At 48.5% G+C, this 22,157-nt stretch overlaps 1 protein-coding gene across 3 annotated transcripts in view; it reads left to right on the top strand.

The window, feature by feature from the left end:
* The window catches only part of DOCK4 (dedicator of cytokinesis 4), a 267,843-nt gene that overhangs the window by 72,970 nt on the left and 172,716 nt on the right, over positions 1–22,157 (top strand). The gene's annotated exons all lie outside the window — the stretch shown is intronic.

Below are 22,157 nucleotides of genomic sequence, written 5' to 3'. Positions count from 1 at the left end.
GTTGCAGAAAATAGGGCAAAATGGAGAAGATTGTCATGGGGATCGCAAGGCTAACCCCCGCTCTTGCAGGGAAAATGGCCTTAAAATGCATGTTGTTGTTGTTGTTGTAACAATGCTGTAACTACAACAGGCGTTCACAATGTTCTTTGAACAAGATTCTCGCAATAGTGTGATACGCACCATGGTTGTCGTTTTTATTCTTCAATAAGTATGCATGTATATATGAAAAATGTAGTTTTTGTGCATGTAAATCTCACGATACCTTTTATGCCCTGTCTTGGACTATTGTTAGTACCTTTCTCGACTCACCTTTGGTGGGCAATGTGCTGCGGCACATTCTTGGAAATGCACTTTGAAATTTTTGGCATTTTTTGAAAGAAATTTCATTGATCACAACATGTCGTATTCCATATCATAGGAAAAACCTCCTAAATCCAGGATCACTGCTCACATCCACTCATTCGTTCCTCTTTTTTTCCCACCTGTGGCATTAACATCCACAGCCTCTTCAATCTCATTCTTCCCTGCAGATTTTCAAGATGGCTGCTCACCGCCGTCTGAGATCGTCCCCAATCAAAAATTATGATCTTTCCTATCCTCGTTACCCCGACCCAAATCCCTCCTCCTTCCCACTTTCCAGTTTTTCCTCCTTGGAGTTTCCTTCTCCATGCATGTGTGTTTTGTGTCCTGTTTTTGCCTGTTACGTCCTGATCCGTTCAGTGCACTAGCTCTTCCACGGGCCTCGACTATGTATACAAAAAAAAGAGGAAGATGGTTTGTAATATTGGCTACACCAAAGGTGGCGCTATTTCAGCCACAAGTCAATTTTGGAGATTCAGTGACATCTTCCTTTGCTCCATTATAATAAGATTTAATTCTTAAAACTTTGTTTTTTTCTAACACTAGTGAGGTACTCGTGCTACGCATGGGTGGGAGGCCAAAGACAAACAGACAATGCGGAAATGGCAAATGCTAAACCATGAACCAATAAGTTCCACATTCATGTGCCACCTTCATTCGAACGTCAGGTATTGACAGCCAGTTCGTGAATGACTTTGGCAAAAAACCTACTGCAGCTGAATGTTTCTACATGCGGTCAATGGTGAAACTAAAATTGCTGAATCCGCGAATGCTACGGGTGAAAATCCTCACGTCATTTCCTCATTTTGCTTTAAACTCAACCTCTCTATATTTTCATTCCAAACAGCATCATTCCAATCACAAATTAATACTATACCATTAATATAACAAAATGCAATGTTAAAAATGCTCATGATGTAAATGAATATTGACTGATCTGGCGTGAAAACCAATATCGACGAATTTGCCGGCGAGAAAGGGCAGATATGAAACACTTCGTACAAATCGAAAGTCTAAATAATAATTGTGTTGAGGAATTTGTGAAACCTCCACCCACCTCAAGATGAGTAAAAGTGGCGTCGTTTGGGGGAAACTTGAAATCACGATTGTAATGAGATATTATTAAATCGGCGAATCTTCTTGATCATATTTACTTCCGGATCGGGAGCAGCTACGTGCGGTTTGAAAGTCAAAATCATAAATATATTGAGGAATTTATGAAACCTCTCGCCTACCTTTGGACACCAGCTGGGTCCCCAAAACGTTCCACAAAAGGTTGTTTGACAGGGCTAGCGCCAAATCTGAGGGAGTAGTTTTGGGATGGCCAGAAAGATGGACAGACATTCCTGTTTTATAATTTAGATGACTGTAACAGCTTTGTGACCTTACTTTCACCAAATCTTCACATCCAACTTGGGAGACATTTGAAGCTTTCTTATTGTAAATCATTTTGTGGATATGGGATGGCCTAGGAGGGCCTTGCCGTTCGTGGGTTTCCCTTTCGCGAATTCACTCTATCACGATGAATTTATCAAGGCAAGTATCAAGTACCCTAGTATATATCAAAACCAGAAAGCACAACCGAAACCGAAAGCCACGCCTCTCAGGCGAGGCGCGCTTTGGTGGTCACGTGACCGACAGGTGCAAAGGATTATAACCGCACGCGCGGCACGCTTTGGTGGTCACGTGACCGGCCACCCCGCGCCGTGGTTTGCCCGCCGGTTATGTCACCGGCTGGAGCAAGGCGATTCTGTTGCTGGTCTCGCTTGGGGGACTCATGGGTCGCTACACACGCCCCCCCAGAATGGACTTGATCCAGGAAGGTCAACCTGAGGGGGGTCCGGATGACCCGACCGAAACGACCCCTGGCCAGTCGCGGGGGGGGGGGGGGGGGGGTCCGGTGTGGTGGCGGGTGGTCGGACGGGGGGTGCAGTGGACGGGGGGCGGCCGCGCCGCGGTGGGAGAGCCAGCCATGGCGGCTGGCCGACGTCCATGTGGGCCGGCCTGAGGCGGTCCAGCGAAATCCGGTCCGCCTGGCCGCCGATGTTGACGATGAAGGACTTGTTGTCCCGCCATAGGACCCGGAAGGGTCCGTCGTATGGTGGCCGGAGCAGCCCCCGGTGCGCGTCGTGGCGCACGAAGACGTACTCCGCCGTGCGGAGTGCTGGGGGGACGTAGGATTGGGGGTCGCCGTGGCGGGACGTGGGCACCGGGGCGAAACGTCGGGCGGCCTCCTGGAAGTCCGCGCGCTGGCGCGCGGCGGACCAGGGGCTGGTGGCGTCGGGAATGAACTCGCCCGGTACACGGAGGGCCTGGCCGTACACCAGCTCGGCGGTGGACGCCTGGAGGTCCTCTTTGGGAGCCGTGCGGAGGCCCAAAAGGACCCACGGGAGCCGGTCGGCCCAGCCGTCGTCCTGGAGGCCGGCCATGAGTGCGGCCTTCATGGAGCGGTGGAACCGCTCGCACAACCCGTTGGCCTGGGGGTGGTAGGCCGTGGTGCGGTGCAGGGTAACGCCCAATGTGCGGGCGACCGCGCCCCATAGTTCGGACGTGAACTGTGGGCCGCGGTCCGACGAGATGTCCGCTGGTGCGCCGAAATGTGCGACCCAGGTGGCGATGAACGCCTGGGCCACGTCGGCGGTGGTGGTGGAGGCGAGGGGCACGGCCTCCGGCCACCTGGTGGTCCTGTCCACCATGGTAAGCAGGTGGGTGAACCCCTGCGACGGGGGAAGGGGACCCACCAGGTCCACGTGGACGTGGTCGAACCGTCGCTCGGGCACGGTGAAGGGAGCCAGCGGAGCCTGGGTATGACGGTGGACCTTGGCCCGCTGGCAGGGTGTGCAGGCGTTGGCCCAGTCGCGGACGTCCCGTCGCAGCCCATGCCAGACGAAACGCGCCGCCACCAGCCTCTGGGACGCTTTCCGGCCTAGGTGAGAGGCCGTGGAGCGAAGCAAAAATGCGACGCCGCCAGGTGACCGGCACAACGGGGTGAGGTCGGCCTTGGGAGATGTCGCACAGCAGGACCGTGTCCGCGAAGGGGACGTCAGCCAAGCGGAGGCCCGTGTCCGCCACCCAGAGCGCCTGCACCGTGCCGTCGGTGGCCTGGTCCGTTGCCATTAGGGCGAAATCGACGCCGAGGTGGACGGCGTTGGCGCCGGCTCGAGAAAGGCAGTCGGCCACGGCATTGTCCTTCCCGGCGACGTGCCGGATGTCCGTGGTGTACTCCGACACGGCGGAGAGGTGGCGCTGCTGGCGGGCCGACCACGGCTCCGTGACCTTGGCCATGGCGAAAACCAACGGCTTGTGGTCGACAAAAGCCGTGAACGGGTGGCCCTCCAGGAGGTGGCGAAAATGGCGGACGGCCAGGTACAGCCCGAGGAGCTCGCGGTCGAAGGTGCTGTACTTCAACTCGTTGGGCAGGAGTTGCCGGCTGAAGAACGCGAGCGGCTGCCAGGCCCCGTTTACCCATTGTTCATGGACCGCGCCCACAGCGTAGTCGGAGGCGTCCGTGGTGAGGGCGATGGGAGCCTGGGGTACCGGGTGGGCCAGCAGCGTGGCGTTGGCGAGGGCCCGTTTTGCGCCGGTAAAAGCAGCGTCCATGTCCGTGGACCAGACAACATCGCGTTTCGCCGGCTGGCCGCGGAGGGCGGCGTACAAGGGCCGCATGAGTTGCGCAGCTCGGGGCACGAAGCGGTGATAAAAGTTCACCATCCCGAGGAACTCCTGCAGCGCCTTGACAGAGCGGGGGCGCGGGAAAGCGGCGATGGCCTCGACTTTGGCCGGTAGCGGCACGGCACCGGTCCGGGTGATGCGGTGGCCCAAAAAGTCGATCGTCGCCGCACCAAAGTGACATTTGGCCGGGTTGATGATCAATCCGTGCTCGCTGAGGTGGCCGAACAGCGTCCGGAGGTGGAGGAGGTGCTCAGCTCTGGACGTGCTGGCGACGAGGATGTCGTCCAGGTAGGTGTAGAGGAACGGCAAGTTGCGCAGCACGCCGCATGCAGAGCTGGCTGCCGAAGCGGAGGGCGACGGTGCGTGGGCCGAAGGTGCGGATGGCGGAGCCGTTGGCCGCGATTAAGGAGGGGCCGCAAATGGCGGCCCGCCTGTCCTCCGCCGAAGCGGGAATGACGCTCAGCTGGGTGCCGGTGTCGCAGAGAAAGCGCCGCCCCGACGCTTGGTCCGCGATGAATAGCAGGTTTCCGGAACGGCCGGCGTTCATTGCTGGGAGGGAACGCCGGCCCGCCCGTTTCCCGACTTGCCGAACGTGCACGGGGGTCGGCATGATCGGGCCTGCCGCCCGAACCTGGCGTGGAAATAACACCAGGCCGGGTCCTGCGGGGGCTCCGGTCGATGCGTCGGGACCGGGCGATGCGGCGTCGCCGCTGCCAGTCACGCCGGCCCGGCGGCCTCCGGGAAGGAAACTGCGTCGCGGGCGGGTGGGCGGGAGGGCTCCCGGCCGCCACCCCGACGAGCTGACTCGCCGCTCCGGCGAGCTGGCTTGCCGAATCGATCTTGTCGGCCTCCTTGGCGAGGTCGCGGGGGTTCACGATGGTCGTGCCTGCCAGGGCGACCCGTACCTGGGCCGGGAGCTGGCGAAGAAAAAGCTCCCGAAACAGGAAATCCGTGGGGTGCTCGCCGAGCAACGCGAGCATGTAGTCCATGTGTTCGGACGGGCGCGTATCGCCGAGCTCAGGAAGGTCGAGCAGGCGTCGTGTGCGCTCAGCCGGGGAGAGGGCGAAAGCGCCCAGAAGAAGTGCCTTGATGGCGTCGTACTTGCCGTCAGCGGGCGGGTTCTGGAGGAAGCTCAGGCAGCGGGCGGCGGTCGCGGAGCCAAGCGCGGCGACCACGTAATGGTATCGTGTGGCGTCCTCCGTTATGCTACGCAGGGCGAACTGGGAGTCCGCCTGTGCGAACCAGACGGCGGCATGTGCTTCCCAGAAGGTGGGCAATTTGAGGGACACTGCGGTGTCCATCACGTGTCGTAAATTCGGGGTCACCAGTGAAGAGCAGGGCTCTTGCTTGAGACGGACGAAGTGACGGGCAAGACACAAACTCGTCCGAGAAGATGTTTATTGTAAAAACCAACTCGGGAACTCTGACAAGCCCGTTTATCGGGTTGCATATATATCAAAACCAGAAAGCACAACCGAAACCGAAACCGAAAGCCACGCCTCTCAGGCGAGGCGCGCTTTGGTGGTCACGTGACCGACAGGTGCAAAGGATTATAACCGCACGTGCGGCACGCTTTGGTGGTCACGTGACCGGCCACCCCGGCGCCGTGGTTTGCCCGCCGGTTACGTCACCGGCTGGAGCAAGGCGATTCTGTTGCTGGTCTCGCTTGGGGGACCCATGGGTCGCTACATCTATCTATAATTCCACTAATCTCTGTGTGTATGTGTGTGTGTATGTATGCGACAACGATTTCTCGACAACTACCGGTCCGATATACTTGAAACTTGCCAGGTATATTGCTGGGGACCCGAGGATGTGCCTTTTCAAGGTTTGAAATTAATCGGACAAGTACTTACCGAGCTATGGCGATTTAGCCGTTCGCCGTTCGCTTTGGCGTTGCGAATGGACCAAACCATTCCATGTAAATAGAGGGGGGGGTTCTGTGGTCGTTGCGAATGGACGAAACCATTTCATGTAAATAGAGGGGGGGGGATTGTCACTGTACTCGCAAGCCGTTCGCCGTTCGCTTTGGCGTTGCGAATGGACCAAAACATTTCATGTAAATAGAGGGGGGGGATATAATTTTAGATAGATATATAGTACGGGCATATATATAGTACGGGCATGCCCTAGTCTATCTATAATTCCAGTAATCTCTGTACGTTTGTACGTTTGTTTGTCTGTGACCGCTGTTTCTCGACAACCACGGGTCCGATATACTTTTAACTTGCCAGGTATATTGCTGGGGACCCGAGGATGTGCCTTTTCAAGGTTTCATATTAATCGGACAATTACTTACCGAGCTATGTCCAAAAAACGATTCAACCAATCAGAGAGCAGCGAACTATCGCGTGTGCCGAACGTGGCGGACACACTCTGCCTCGGATGGCACATTTGAGAGCGTATTCATTTATTTCACGTTTGCAAACTATGTTGGCGTTACACTATGTTTTAAAACTAATAAAAACGAACGAATCGCATGTTTGCGATTCATTCGCTTTCCTGCGCGTTTGTGCACGCGATGGCGATTTCTTTACCAAACTCCGGAAGCCGTTCGCTTTGGACCAAACCATTTCATGTAAATAGAGGGGGGGGGATATAATTTTAGATATAGATATAGTACGGGCAATGCCCTAGTTATTACAAATCTAGCTTCTGAATGAAACTTCCAGAATTATCCTTTGGTTCGCATTCCATAAATCTTCCTTTTACTTTTTGCTTTATATTATTTTGATGATAACAATAATGCCTCTGAGGTTTTCGATCTGATAACGGCCTAGAGATCTGTTATTACTCCCGCCAGGGAGTAATGCATTCGAGCGTGTGTGTGTGTGTGTGTGTGTGTGTGTGTGTGTGTGTGTGTGTGTGTGTGTGTGTGTGTGTGTGTGTGTGTGTGTGTGTGTGTGTGTGTGTGTGTGTGTGTGTGTGTGTGTGTGTGTGTGTGTGTGTGTGTGTGTGTGTGTGTGTGTGTGTGTGTGTGTGTGTTCGTGAACAAGATATCTGGAAAAGTTCTGAACGGATTTGGATGAAAGTTGGTGGGATGATTGCCCTTGGGATAAGGAAGAATTGATTCGTTTTTGGTGAAGCTCAGGATATTATTCCGGATCCAGGAATTTTTTGAAGGATTTTTTTACCATTGGAAGATAGGGCTCATTTCTTTTTAACATTATCTTCTATATATATTCTATATTTAACATTGTGATATGAAAATAGTTTTCATATTTGTTGTAAATGTAGTTTAAACTCGTGGTTATGCGTTAGAGCGGTGTATGTTTAGAGCTTATGCGTTAGAGCGGTGTTAGCAGCGTCATCTTCAAAGTTCCTTTTTTTTTTTTTTCTAATAAAGACATATTCTATCATTTTAAAACCAACAAAGTGTGTATTACGTTTCCCCGTTTCATAAAATGTATCGTTTGATACGTATAATGCTTTAAAACTGTTTTTTTTTTGTTTTGTTTTTTTGTTTTTTAACCTTAGAGAGATATCAACATTTACCTCAGCGAATGTCAATCGCAGTGTCAGTATTTGATGAACTTATAAAGACTTCGGTGAGTTATAAGTGTGACCAGCATGTGCACGGGATTCTTCCCAGAAGAATGAGTGGTCGCATTAGCTTGTACGACTTAAAATGAGCGAGTTTTGTTTTGACGTTTGGGCCAGTTTTACATGTTGTATCCCTAAGGAATGAAACGAACGTTTCCCTGGCTTACAATTTTATTTGAAGTCACACATACCTCAAAATACACTCACTTATATAGAATTGAACGCTGAATCCGAAAATGTAAGTGAAATTGCCTTGTTTTGTTTTTTACATTATCTTCTATATATTCTAAATATATATCTGTTTTGTGTTGTCTTGTCTTGTGTTGTCACTGAACTACTCCCTCAAACTTTTGTGAAATCATACTATTCCAACTTGACCCACGGCGGGAGTATGCGCTCTGCTGAGTGGCGTTCTTGTTCTTATTCTTCAATGATGTTTTTCTCCTCTAATTCCGAGATATATCGAAATACATTCTCTGACAGTTAGGGCCTACTTTCTTTTTCATTTATTGTTTTGGGGAGAGGGGATGTTAAACAAAACGTATTATTCCAACTTCACCCACGGCGGGAGTATGCGCTCTACTGAGTGGCGTTCTAGTTAAATTATTTATTCTTCCTGTAATTCATTAACTATACCAAATACCTGTTTGTGGGAATATTTATTATCCCCGTGCTTTTTGAAAAATTGGAATCGGGTCTGTCTGTCCGTCTGTCCGTCCCGTTATCTCCTCCTAGATGGTTGTGCAGAAATTCACCAAACTTGGTAGTAATGATTACCACATGGCATGAACTTTATGTTGACTCTCTTACTTTACGTTGAAAAAGTCAGCACTTTTTCAGCACTTGATTGATTGTTGGTTGTTGGTTACTTTTTATTTTCCTGTGCCATTTATTATTGAAAGCTGAGCTCGTCCATGCATCACGTGTTCAGAATCCGTCCGGTGGGTTAAGATGTTTATTGCTGCCACTGGTGTGCCGCTTAAAGTTGCTGTTGAGTCTGCAAGTTTGCCCTGTTGAATTATCGTGTTCAATCCTGAAAAGTTTTTTGGTTTTTCCCTTCCCTTTTCCACTCGGCAAAATATACACAACGATGATCTGGTGTTTGCTGTCCAGATTGTGAGCTGCTGATCATCAGAGACCCTTTGGTGGTCTTTCTTTGACTGTTTCTCAAAATTTCCAGCTTTTTGCTGTCAATCCTGCAGGGATGCGATGGATACATTCCTTTTCCTAATTTAAATACCAGCTTTTAGCCGTTTACACCTGATTGGATTTACGTTCTATTTCTCTAGACATAGAACTCTGCACCCGATGGATTTTAAGACTCTTACCACTCACTATATTACGCGTAGTTTCAATTGTTTTGTATTCTGTGAAATGATTGTTTCTGCTTTTAATGAAAGCCTTCCTGATCTCCTCTGATTTATTTTGGTGCGATTTGTGTACGTCCCTCACTGCTATTATGTTAAGCCATTTAAATGTGAGACATGCAAAAAATGTGGAATTGTTCATCCAACACCCCACCCCGCCCCTCCTCCCACCCTTCCCTTTATTTCCCCTGACCAGTTTCACTTTATTTCCCATTCCTCTCATTCCAAACTCCTTTACCTTCTGTCCTCTATCGTCACTATTCTTTATCTTCTCAATCTTATTTTTTTTCACCTGCTTTATACACACACCTGAAGACTGCTTTCAACTTTTCGCCTTTATAACTAACCTAGAGGTGTATTATTATCAAGGTTGTTCAGATCACCATCCACTTCCTCTTCTTCATATACTTGTGATCAGTCAAGCCTGTTCCAAATCTTTGTCTTTGTGTTGACCAGTTGTCCTCCAGTTCAGGTTGAATATGTATTGAATGAATAGTCCCAAGTTGGACAGCCGCTTGTCTCCGGATGGAGGGAGCTCAAAGTCAGGCTGCAGTAGGTGATAAGAAGGATCTTGGGAATCTTAAAGAGTCTTAGGGGTTTTAAATGTCCTTAAGATTCTAGAGGATCGTAGGGGTATTGAGGGTGTTGGGGATCTTGAGGGGGTTTTCAAGAGTCTAACTGGTTTTGGAGGTCTTAGCGGTCTTAAGGTTCTTAAGATTTATAAGGGTCCAGCGGGTCTTAATGAGGCTAAAGGGGTCGAAAGGGTTTTAAAAGCACTAAAAGAGTAAAAGGACTATAAAGGACCAAAAGGATTGTCTGCCCTCTCCACCCCCAGCCCCTCACCCCCTCAAACCCCAACCCCCTGTCTTTCTCTCCCCCTTTCTCCAAAGCAAGAGGGCATTAATAGCATCAAGAGGTTAAAATTTAATCAAGAGATTTAATTAAATAATGATTAAGATTAAATTAAATTAAGAGGTTAAAATTTAATAATGAGGAAACATCGATGATGGAATCTCACGATATGTGATGGGCATACAAACATATATTACATTTTGAGTTAATTAGTTAATTACCTCACCTTCTGGATGGAAATTGAAAAAAAGGCTGCATTACGTCATGAATCACCATGCCGAGTTTCAAAACGATCCGTTGAGCCGCCTCGGAGGAGTCGGGAAAGAAACGAGAAAATGTCAATGGACCCACTGATGGACGGACTGAATGAAGGACATCGTCGTGGCTTCAACTGGGAAAGAAACGAGAAAATGTCAATGGACCCACTGATGGACGGATTGAATGAAGGACATCGTCATGGCTTCAACTGGGAAAGAAACGAGAAAATGTCAATGGACCCACTGATGGACGGTCTGAATGAAGGACATCGTCATGGCTTCAACTGGGAAAGAAACGAGAAAATGTCAATGGACCCACTGATGGACGGTCTGAATGAAGGACATCGTCATGGCTTCAACTGGGAACGAAACGATAAAATGTCAATGGACCCACTGATGGACGGACTGAATGAAGGACATCGTCGTGGCTTCAACTGGGAAAGAAACGAGAAAATGTCAATGGACCCACTGATGGACGGATTGAATGAAGGACATCGTCATGGCTTCAACTGGGAAAGAAACGAGAAAATGTCAATGGACCCACTGATGGACGGTCTGAATGAAGGACATCGTCGTGGCTTCAACTGGGAAAGAAACGAGAAAATGTCAATGGACCCACTGATGGACGGATTGAATGAAGGACATCGTCATGGCTTCAACTGGGAAAGAAACGAGAAAATGTCAATGGACCCACTGATGGACGGTCTGAATGAAGGACATCGTCATGGCTTCAACTGCTCGACTCAACTTCGTGGTAGACAAGCTAAAAACGGTTGGTACATTGTTTAAATGGCCTGACAAAGCAGGGGCAAATAATGTTTGCTTATAAACTATTTAAAAGCGGCGTTATCTTGGGTATTTTAAAATCTATTATAAACATACATCAGGCTCGATTTAACAAAAAACTTGCATTTGTCAGGCCAAATATTCTATACACAGCTGGTTCCTTTCATGGCACATGTTTTCATCTGCCTTCTTCCTGTTTGTGATCTCGTCTTGTTTTTGTGGATTTGTTTTCTCAGTTATGAGGCCTGTAAAGCTTTGTGGTCTCGGCCTGCCATTTTGTGCCGATTATTTTGGAGGCAGGACACGTTTCAAACCCTTATGTTGTATTCCTTTGTCAATTGTGTGATGTTGTCCTGTGCCTCACTCATGAGATTTAACCACAGTTGAGAAAGAACAACCATTATCAAAAATCAAAACATAGTCACGTGAAAAAGTAAGTACACCCCATGTAAAGTTTTGACTTTTTCAACATATTTCAACATACAGCTATTTGATCTTCATTTCAACAATATTGATAGATAAAGGTGATATAATATAACAAATATCATGAAACATTTACATTTTGTAGTCTATTGTATAATTTAAATAAACATAAATGCAAATTTCACATGTGGAAAAAGTAAGTACACCCCTACATTTATCACGACTTCAACTACCTAAAATTAGAATCACGTGCACCAGCTCAGGTGCAAATGATTAGAACATCGTCAGAGAGGATCTTTGGAGGAACCTGTCTTATTTAAACCTCAGACATTTAGTTTGGTTTGCTCTTTGTTGTTGAAGTATGTGGCATCACCATGCCTAGATCAAAAGAGCTCTCTGAGGCCTTCAGAGAGAAGGTTATAGATGCCTACGAGTCTGGGAAGGGATTTAAAAAGATCTCCAAACAATTTGAAATCAATCATTCGACTGTCCGGAAGATCATATACAAGTGGAGAAGATTCCAAACAACTGCCAACTTGTTCAGGCCAGGCCGCCCCAACAAGTTCAGCCCGAGAGCAGACCGCAAGATGCTGAAAGAAGTCTCTAAGAACCCCAGAATGTCATCACGGTACCTACAGGTAGCTCTTGCCACTGTTGATGTCAAAGTGCACGAGTCTACCATTAGAATGAGACTGCACAAATGTGATCTACATGGGAGGTGTGCCAGGAGGAAACCTTTTCTGTCCAGAAAGAACATCAGGGCAAGACTAAAGTTTGCCAATGAACACCTAGGCAAAGACCAGCACTTCTGGAACAATGTGCTCTGGACAAATGAGTCAAAGGTAGAGCTATTTGGCCACAGTACCAGAAGATATGTTTGGCGAAAACCAAAGACAGCATTTGACCACAAGAACCTGATACCAACTGTAAAGCATGGTGGTGGAAATATTATGGTTTGGGGCAGCTTTGCTGCATCAAGGCCTGGGCAGCTCACCATCATAGAATCCACTATGAATTCTTCATTGTACCAGAGGGTGCTTGAGGATAATGTGAGGCCATCTGTCGGAAAGTTGAAGCTCAACCGAAGGTGGACCTTGCAACATGACAATGACCCTAAACATACCAGTAAATCCACCAAGGAATGGCTGAAAAGAAAGAAATGGAGGGTTCTGGAATGGCCAAGTCAAAGCCCGGATCGAAATCACATCGAGATGTTGTGGGGGGATTTGAAACGAGCTGTGCATGCAAGAACTACATATTGGCAGGGTGCAGCCCGAAGTGGAGATCGGTTTCTGAGGTTTGGGACATGGAATGTAGGGACAATGACAGGGAGATCAGGAGAAGTGGTGGAAGTATTGGTCAGAAGAAGAGTGGACATATGTTGTGTGCAAGAGACGAGATGGAAGGGAAGTGGTGTGAGAATGGTGAAGGGTAGGCAGGGACAGAAATACAAGTTTGTGTGGCAAGGGTGCCCGGAGGGCGTGAATGGTGTTGGTGTCCTGTTTTCTGAGGAGTTTGTAGACAGTGTGGTGAGTGTCACTAGAGTGAGTGATAGGTTGATGATGGTGAAAATGATGATTGGAAAGCTCTTGGTGAACGTCATCTCGGGATATGCTCCGCAGGTTGGTCGAAGCAATGAAGAGAAGGACAAGTTCTGGTGTGCGATAGAGAAGCTGATGGAAAACGTGAAAGATGAAGAGGTTGTTGTGGTGGGAGGAGACCTGAATGGACATGTGGGAAGGAGTATGGATGGTTTTGAGGGAGTTCATGGGGGTTACGGATATGGTGTGAGAAATGGAGAAGGTGAAAGGATTTTGGAGTTTGCTGATGGAGCTGATTTGTTGATTTGTAATACTCAGTTCCAGAAAGAGGATAATAAGCTTCTTACATACACGTCAGGTGGGCCGACGACAACCGTTGACTACCTGATGGTGCGGAGGCGAGATAGGGGGCACCTCCGGGACACAAAGGTGATCCCGGGGGAGGAGGCTGTTTCACAGCACCACTTGGTTGTCTGCGACATAAAAATGAAAGGTGCGAGGAGAGCTCGGCGGGTGAAGTACCAACCAAGAATGAAGGTGTGGAGGTTGAAAGAGGTGACAGTAAGGGAGGCATTAAAAGAGAGGCTGAGTAGGGTAGAGGATGATGTGGTTGAGCTTGAAAGTGGTTGGATGTCAATGAAAGCTAGTCTGTTGGGAGCCGTTGGTGAGGTATGTGGATGGACAAAAGGACCACCGAGGCACTCGGAAACATGGTGGTGGGATGATGAAGTTGGAAAGAGGATTGACGAGAAGAGGAAGAAGTTCAAGGAGTGGCAGAAGGCGAAGGGTACGGGAGCAGAAACAGCAGAGCATGAAAGTTATAAGGCAGCCAGGAAGGCTGCAAAGAAAGAGATAGCAAAGGCGCAGGAGGCATGTAGGAAAATGTTCGGAGAACGCTTGGATTCAGAAGAGGGTCAGAAAGCAGTATTCAGGATTGCAAAGCACATAGCGAAAGAGAGGTGTGACGTGATGGGGGTGAGTTGCTTGAAGGATGAAGTGGGACAAATCGTTGTCGACCCAGATGGAATTAAAGGAAGATGGAAAAGATATATGGAAATGCTGTTGAATACAGAGAATGAATGGGATGGCAACATAGAGAGTAACCTAGTTTTAGGACCGGCAGAGAAGATAACTGAGAAGGAAGTTGAGGAAGCGATAACAGCAATGAAGAGTGGAAAAGCGGGAGGGCCGACAGGAGTTGTGGGAGATATGTTGAAGGCAGCAGGAAGTTGGGGTGTGAAGAGAATGACAGAGATCTGTAATCTGGTGGTGAAAGAAGGCCGCATTCCAGTGGATTGGGAACTGAGTACCCTCGTCCCTCTATACAAGGGGAAAGGTGACCCTCTGGAGTGTGGCTCGTACCGAGCGATAAAGTTATTGGAGCATGGAATGAAGGTATTGGAAAGGGTGTTGGAGAGGAGGATAAGGAAGAAAGTGAAGATCGACGAAATGCAGTTTGGATTTATGCCAGGAAGAGGAACGACAGATGCGCTTTTCATTGTGAGGCAGTTGCAGGAGAAGTACATGGAGAAGAGGAAGAAGTTGTTTTTTGGGTTTGTTGATCTGGAGAAAGCATTCGATAGGGTTCCACGCAAAGTATTGACATGGGCATTGAGGAAGTTAGGAGTGGAGGAATGGTTGATCAGAGTAGTGATGGCAATGTACAAAAGAGCGCGCACAGCTGTAAGGACGAAGGACGGGAACAGTGGTGAGTTTGAGGTGAAGGTGGGAGTGCATCAGGGGTCGGTACTAAGTCCACTACTATTTGTAGCTGTGATGGAGGTGCTGGCTCAGAACGTAAAGGAGGGTTTACCGTGGGAGTTGTTGTATGCAGATGATCTGGTGTTGATTGCGGAAAGTATGGATGGACTGAAGGAAAAGATGAACAAGTGGAAGGAATGTATGGAGACAAAAGGTCTGAAGGTGAATATCGGAAAGACGAAGCTGATGGCAAGTGGTAAAGCATGTGGTGAGGTGGAAAGAACTGGGAAGTGGCCGTGTGCTGTGTGCAGGAAGGGTGTCGGAGTGAACTCCATTCAATGTACAATGTGCGCTGAGTGGGTTCATCAAAAATGTAGTGGTCTGAGAGGGTCATTTACCCGTGTGGCAGCTACATTCAAATGTAAGGTGTGCACAGAGGGAGCTGCAGATGGAGGAAATGTTGAGTTGGATCTTGGAGACGGCGTGAAGCTGGAAGGTGTGAAAACATTTTGCTACCTCGGAGACATGCTGAATGGAGAAGGTGGATCAGACTCGGCAACGGTTGCTCGAGTGAGATGTGCATGGAAGAAGTTTCGGGAACTGAGTGGCGTGCTGATGAGGAGGAGAGTGTCGCTGAAGCTGAAGGGAAAGGTGTATGCTGCATGTGTGAGAAGTGTTATGATTTATGGGAGCGAGACATGGGTAATGAACGTAGAGCAGCAACGAAGGCTGGAAAGGGTGGAAATGCGAATGGTTCGATGGATGTGCGGAGTATCGTTGAGAGAGAGGAAGACAAATGATGAATTGCGAAAGATGATGGTAATATTGCCTGTGATTGATGCTGTGAAGAGGAACAGGCTGAGATGGTTTGGTCATGTGTTAAGGAAGGATGAAAGTGACTGGTTGAGAAGAGTGATGGAAATTGATGTAGAAGGAAGTAGAGGACGGGGAAGACCGAGAAAGACTTGGCTAAAGATGGTGGAAGAAGAAATGCGGGCAAGGGGGTTAACAAGGAGAGATGCAGAAAATAGGGCAAAATGGAGAAGATTGTCATGGGGACCGCAAGGCTAACCCCCGCTCTAGCAGGGAAAATGGCCTTAAAATGCATGTTGTGTTGTTGTTGTGCATGCAAGAAACCCCTCAAGCATCGCACAGCTGAAAGAATTCTGCATGGAGGAGTGGGCAAAAATTTCTCCGTCTATGTCAGAGACTGGTAGACAGTTATAAGAAACGCCTATTTGATGTTTCTGCCAAAGGGGGCAATACCACCTATTAGAGCCAAGGGTGTACTTACTTTTTCCACATGCGAAATTTGCATTTATGTTTATTTAAATTATACAATGGACTACAAAATGTAAATGTTTCATGATATTTGTTATATAAAATCACCTTTATCTATCAATATTGTTGAAATGAAGATCAAATAGCTGTATGTTGAAATATGTTGAAAAAGTCAAAACTTTACATGGGGTGTACTTACTTTTTCACGTGACTGTACTTGGAATAGTGATTCTTTAAACAAAAGGAACAGGACAGATGGGAGCTTGTGCATTTTGAGTGTCAACATGAGCTTTTCAACAAACCATTGCTCGGCAATATCATCACAGATATGGTATCAGGGTTTGTTGTAGGCCTCCTGGTTCTGACATTCCTCAATGTGAAAAGTCCCGAAAAGTCCCGGTACGGGTTGGATCTCGAAACAAACAGATGGGCCACCTCCATCCTGCTGAGCATGGAGCAGCACCTGCCGAACTTTGCACAGCGTGCTCTCCTTGCAGTTTTGCTTTGTCTATGTAACCTTTGATGCATTCTTGAAGGTCATACCTCCTGCATTTCCAAATGCAAATGACACATGTTGTGTTAAAAAAAGAAGAAGCATTTCGATAAATAATCTGGAAAAAGGACAAAAGCATTGACCGTGCATTGAGTTTGGGACATGTAGGAAAAATGCGGTTTGCGTTTGGTGCTGTAGATTTCACATTTTCGATCTTCAGCTTTCAATATGGTTCCACGTGTGAGGTTACAAGCTCAGGTAAAAAACAAAACAAAAAAAAACAAGTGGCATTGGATGCAGGGTATTGGTTTCGATAGATATTTGGTTCGGTAACAGGAAGTTTAGCATTCTCAAAGGAGCATATATATCGGAATGAAAAAGCACATCATGGAATGCTGCAGGAGTTAGGCGTGGGTTGGAGTGCTGAATAGAATGTCAAAATTGCTCATGACACAAACTTCATACCGAAGGTAAATGGCATTGAGGAGCATGAGATGCTGAAGAATTTGGACGTCTTCGGGAGATGGGCTAGGAAGTGGCAGGTGTGATAATAAAATGGAACCTTGGACATGTAAGGTACCGTTGGCAAAAAAAAAACCCCGAAACCGTGATAGCGAAGGATTATTTGGTTAATGGTGAAATTTTGCAGCATGTGGCCCTGGAAATGAGCCGAGGAGGAGGAGTATTGGAGCTGCTGAAAAATTGAGCTCGCTGCCGAGCAGAAATAGGTAATGTGAAGAAAAAATGGAGGATACATTGAGTGGGATATAAGGTACAAAGTGCAAGTATTGTATAAAAGTTATGGTATTGCACAGCCAGAATATTACATTCAATAGCATGGTAAATGCAATGCAGGACTTTCAAAATATTGTATGAATACTAAACAAGGCCTCCTGTGACACACACACACACACACACACACACACACACACACACACACACGCACACACACACACACACACACACACACACACACACACACACACACACACACGTAGGTGGATACTTTGAGACATGATAGGTCTCTATTCCATCTCCTGAAATCCACCCACGTGTGGAGATAGTAGGGAACAACAACTTGCGCACATTCATCTATATACAGGACACACACATATGAACGTGGATACTTTCAGACCTGGGAGGGCTGCGTTCCACCTTCTGAAGCCCGCATATGGAGATAACAACCAAACACACACTTCTCCTTTTACTAATAGATGCAAAAATGGAATATAATACACCCCATGTAAAGTTTTGACTTTTTCAACATATTTCAACACACAGCTATTTGATCTTCATTTCAACAATATTGATAGATAAAGGTGATATAATATAACAAATATAATGAAACATTTACATTTTGTAGTCCATTGTATAATTTAAATAAACATAAATGCAAATTTCGCATGTGGAAAAAGTAAGTACACCCTGACATTTATCACTACTTCAAATACCTAAAATTAGAATCAGGTGCACCAGCTCAGGTGCAAATGATTAGAACATCGTTAGAGAGGATCTTGGACGAACCTGTCTTATTTAAACCTCAGACATTTCGTTTGGTTTGCTCTTTGTTGTTGAAGTGTGCGGCGTCACCATGCCTGGATCAAAAGAGCTCTCTGAGGCCTTCAGAGAGAAGGTTATAGATGCCTACGAGTCTGGGAAGGGATTTAAAAAGATCTCCAAACAATTTGAAATCAATCATTCGACTGTCTGGAAGATCATCTACAAGTGGAGAAGATTCCAAACAACTGCCAACTTGTTCAGGCCAGGCAGCCCCAGCAAGTTCAGCCCGAGAGCAGACCGCAAGATGCTGAAAGAAGTCTCTAAGAACCCCAGAATGTCATCACGGGACCTACAGGTAGCTCTTGCCACTGTTGATGTCAAAGTGCACAAGCCCACCATTAGAAAGAGGCTGCACAAATTTGATCTACATGGGAGGTGTGACAGGAGGAAATCTTTGCTGTCCAGAAAGAACATCAGGGCAAGACTAAAGTTTGCCAATGAACACCAAGGCAAAGACCAGCACTTCTGGAACAATGTGCTCTGGACAGATGAGTCAAAGGTAGAGCTATTTGGCCACAGTACCAGAAGACATGTTTGGCGAAAACCAAAGACAGCATTTGACCACAAGAACCTGATACCAACTGTAAAGCATGGTGGTGGAAATATTATGGTTTTGGGCAGCTTTGCTGCACCTGGGCAGCTCACCATCATAGAATCCACTATGAATTCTTCATTGTACCAGAGGGTGCTTGAGGATAATGTGAGGCCATCTGTCGGAAAGTTGAAGCTCAACCGAAGGTGGACCTTGCAACATGACAATGACCCTAAACAGTAAATCCACCAAGGAATGGCTGAAAAGAAAGAAATGGAGGGTTCTGGAATGGCCAAGTCAAAGCCCGGATCTAAATCCCATCGAGATGTTGTGGGGGGATTTGAAACGAGCTGTGCAGGCAAGAAACCCCTCAAACATCGCACAGCTGAAAGAATTCTGCATGGAGGAGTGGGCAAAAAATTCTCCCAGTCGATGTCAGAGACTGGGAGACAGTTATAAGAAACGCCTACTTGAGGTTGTTTCTGCCAAAGGGGGCAATACCACCTATTAGAGCCAAGGGTGTACTTACTTTTTCCACATGTGAAATTTGCATTTATGTTTATTTAAATTATACAATGGACTACAAAATGTAAATGTTTCATGATATTTGTTATATTATATCACCTTTATCTATCAATATTGTTGAAATGAAGATCAAATAGCTGTGTGTTGAAATATGTTGAAAAAGTCAAAACTTTACATGGGGTGTACTTACTTTTTCACGTGACTGTATATGTTGCAGACACAAATCAAAACAAAAAAACATATTCATAACTGGCCTCACATCCCATACAGCTCGATAGAGGCCAACACACACAGGTCGACTGGCCACGATAGAGGCCGACACACACATGTCGACTGGCCACGATAGAGGCCAACACACACAGGTCGACCAGCCACTATGGAGGCCAACACACACAGGTCGACCAGCCACTATAGAGGCCAACACACACAGATCGACTGGCCACGATAGAGGCTAACACACACAGGTCGACTGGCCACGATAGAGGCCAACACACACAGGTCGACTGGCCACTATAGAGGCCAACACACAGGTCGACTGGCCACTATAGAGGCCAACACACACAGGTTGACTGGCCACAATAGAGGCCAACACACACAGGTCGACTGGCCACGATAGAGGCCGACACACACACAGGTCGACCAGCCACTTTCGAGGCCAACACACACAGGCCAACCAGCCACTATGGAGGCCAACACACACAGGTCGACCAGCCACTATAGAGGCCAACACACACAGGTCGACTGGCCACGATAGAGGCCGACACACACAGGTCGACTGGCCACGATAGAGGCCGACACACACACAGGTCGACCAGCCACTTTCGAGGCCAACACACACAGGCCAACCAGCCACTATGGAGGCCAACACACACAGGTCGACCAGCCACTATAGAGGCCAACACACACAGGTCGACTGGCCACGATAGAGGCCGACACACACAGGTCGACTGGCCACTATCGAGGCCAACACACACAGGTCGACCAGCCACTACAGAGGCCAACACACACAGGTCGACCAGCCACTATAGAGGCCAACACACACAGGTCGACCAGCCACTATAGAGGCCAACACACACAGGTCGACTGGCCATGATTGAGGTCGACTGGCCACGATTGAGGCCAACACACACAGGTTGGTCGACCGGCCACGATTGAGGCCGACACACACAGGTCGACCAGCCACTATAGAGGCCAACACACACAGGTCGACTGGCCACGATTGAGGTCGACTGGCCACGATTGAGGCCGACACATACAGGTCGACCGGCCACGATTGAGGCCAACATACACAGGTCGACCGGCCACGATTGAGGCCAACAAACTGGGTTGACTGCCCACGATCATGACCCTACCAAATATGGTAATTGTAATGGTATTAATCGAAGACCTCGTTCACAGAAGTGAGGCTTTATTGAAATCGATTCACACAAGTCCTAGGCACATAAGCAATTAACGTATTAGTTATTGAATCGCATAAAGTGTAAGTATAAAGTTTACTCAAGCATAGTATAAATACCAAGCCATCTATCTGGTCTTACCAGGATGAATGCAGTGCAGACCAGAACATTGTGCGTTCAGAACACGTAATTCTCTCTTCACACATAAAGAGCGCTCGAATATATCCAGCACACATTGGATCACCACACCCCAGAATACCCTCTTCTTCTTCTTCTTCACTTTCACTACAGTCACTATATGGGCGTGTATGGTCACTATTTGTGTGCATATGTCGCGGTTACCTTATTGGGACATAATCCACGGGCACGGGCCAGTGGGGCTTTTGATGGTGTGGGCGTGGCATGCACGCATTGTTGGAGCCATGCCCTCCGAAGAGGGTTTTGGCGTTATAAAAGCTGTATGAGTTCCGTTCGCGTGGAGAGTGCTGTTGGAATAAAGGAGCTTTGAACAGCAAAGAAATGGCCTCGTCCTCTCGTCATCCGCAACTCCTACATTGGTGACCCCGGCTGCTCCCGAACGTTTTCGGGGGCATCAAACGAAAATGGCAAGCGCAGTTTCGATCGAACTGCCGGAGTTTTGGGAACGACGGGCGGCCGTTTGGTTTGCGCAGGCTGAGGCCCAGTTCGCCCTTCGGAACATTTCCGCGGGCGACACGGTGTATTGTTGGGTCGCGTCTGCGCTCGGCTCCTCCACAGTGACCAGGATCCTCCGAAGGGACGCAGGTACGAGACATTGGCGGCACTGCTGCTCGTCTCCTTCGCGCGCACTGAGGCCGAGCACTGCTGCTCGTAACCTTCGCGCGCACAGCGGCCGAGCACTGCTGCTGGTAACCTTCGCGCGCATTGCGGCCGAGCATTGCTGCTCGTAACCTTCGCGTGCACTGAGGCCGAGCACTGCTGCTCGTAACCTTCGCGTGCACTGAGGCCGAGCACTGCTGCTCGTAACCTTCGCGCGCACTGCGGCCGAGCACCTCCTCTGCGACCAGAGTGGTGAGCCTGCTCCAGGATCCTCCGAAGGGACGCAGGTACGAGACGTTGGCGGCACTGCTGCTCGTCTCCTTCGCACACTGACGCGGGCAGCACTGCTGCTCGTCACCTTCGCGCGCACTGACGCTGGCGGCACTGCTGCTCGTCACCTTCGCGCAACTCCTACAGACTACAACTACAACTCGCGAAAACTCTACAACTATAACTACAACTCACGTGTAGAAAACTACAACTCGCGCAACTACAACTCCTACTCCTACTCTGCAGCCTCGGGAGGCCCGTGGGGAACCTCAGCAGCCTCCCCCGAGACCCGTGAGGAACCTCAGCAGCCTCCCCCGAGGTCCGTGAGGAACCTCAGCAGCCTCCCCCGAGGCCTTGACCAGCCCCCTCGGTTGGCTAAACCCCACGGCGGGGCCGTCCCCCTTCGGGTAAGTCCCCAGTTGGCCCGCCCACCGCCAAGCCGCTCACAGTCCCTGCTCGGGTCATCAGTCGTTTCGGCCGGGTGGTTAAGGCCCCCCGAAAACTGACATTGCTCGTGTGAGTGCATTCTGGGGGGGCTCATGTAGCGGTTACCTTATTGGGACATAATCCACGGGCACGGGCCAGTGGGGCTTTTGATGGTGTGGGCATGGCGTGTGCGCGGTTGTTGGAGCCACGCCCTCTGAAGAGGGTTTTGGCATTATAAAAGCTGTATGAGTTCCGTTCGCGTGGAGAGTGCTGTTGGAATAAAGGAGCTTTGAACAGCAAAGAAATGGCCTCATCCTCTCGTCATCCGCAATTCCTACACAAATGAGGTAAACTGACATCAACCTGAAACTAA

Source organism: Myxine glutinosa, chromosome 11, assembly GCF_964187855.1.
Source record: "Myxine glutinosa chromosome 11, kmMyxGlut1.1, whole genome shotgun sequence".
Classification (NCBI taxonomy): domain Eukaryota; kingdom Metazoa; phylum Chordata; class Myxini; order Myxiniformes; family Myxinidae; genus Myxine; species Myxine glutinosa.
The sequence above is the reverse complement of the archived record's forward strand: the minus strand, read 5'-3'. Positions and strand labels throughout refer to the sequence as shown.